The 709-nt window shown below is 46.8% G+C and overlaps 1 non-coding gene across 1 annotated transcript; it reads right to left on the bottom strand.

The window, feature by feature from the left end:
- Positions 1 to 402: 402 nt before the first annotated feature.
- On the bottom strand, positions 403 to 509 carry LOC118720303. The gene has a single exon (XR_004988397.1). It is a non-coding gene; the product is annotated as a U6 spliceosomal RNA (small nuclear RNA).
- Positions 510 to 709: the final 200 nt, after the last annotated feature.

Raw genomic sequence — 709 nt, 5'->3', positions numbered from 1 at the left:
CTTTCTTTCTTTCTTTCTTTCTTTCTTTTTCTAAAATATATTTTATTGATTTTTTACAGAGAGGAGGAGAGAGGGATAGAGAGCTAGAAACATTGGTGAGAGAGTAACATCGACCAGCTGCCTCTTGCACACCCACCACTGGGGATGTGCCCGCAACCAAGGTACATGCCCCTGATCAGAATCGAACCCGGGACCCCCCAGTCCGCAGACCGACGCTCTATCCACTAAGCCAAACCAGTTTCAGCTTGCTTTCTTTTTTCTATTTTATTTTTTTTTTCCATGTAGGAGGTTTTATCAAAGAGAAGACCACTTCGTCTTCCCCGATGACAAATGCCTTGCTTTGCTTTGTGAGGCAGCGTGCAACCCCAAACCACGGGCAGGCTGGGGGTCTGTGCGGGCCTCAGAAATATGGACTCCTTCCCGAATTTGCGTGTCACCCTCGTGCAGGGGCCATGCTAATCTCCTCCGTGTCGTTCCCATGTTAGTGTATATGCTGCCGAAGCGAGCGCGAAAATGGGCTCTTACGGACATACACCCTTTTCTCTTAAAAGATATTCAAAAGTCAATGTTAGATTAGTCTGTGGGGCTCAGAGTGGGTGACTGTACCACAGTTAAACCGGCAGAAGCAAAGACGTAGGGTAAGATATAGTAAAGCGCGTTCAGATAATTCTATAAAGTTCATTTGCCCGGGATTGAGGTAGAGGAGAGA

Source organism: Pipistrellus kuhlii, unplaced genomic scaffold (assembly GCF_014108245.1).
Source record: "Pipistrellus kuhlii isolate mPipKuh1 unplaced genomic scaffold, mPipKuh1.p scaffold_m20_p_16, whole genome shotgun sequence".
In the NCBI taxonomy this organism is placed as follows: domain Eukaryota; kingdom Metazoa; phylum Chordata; class Mammalia; order Chiroptera; family Vespertilionidae; genus Pipistrellus; species Pipistrellus kuhlii.
The sequence above is the reverse complement of the archived record's forward strand: the minus strand, read 5'-3'. Positions and strand labels throughout refer to the sequence as shown.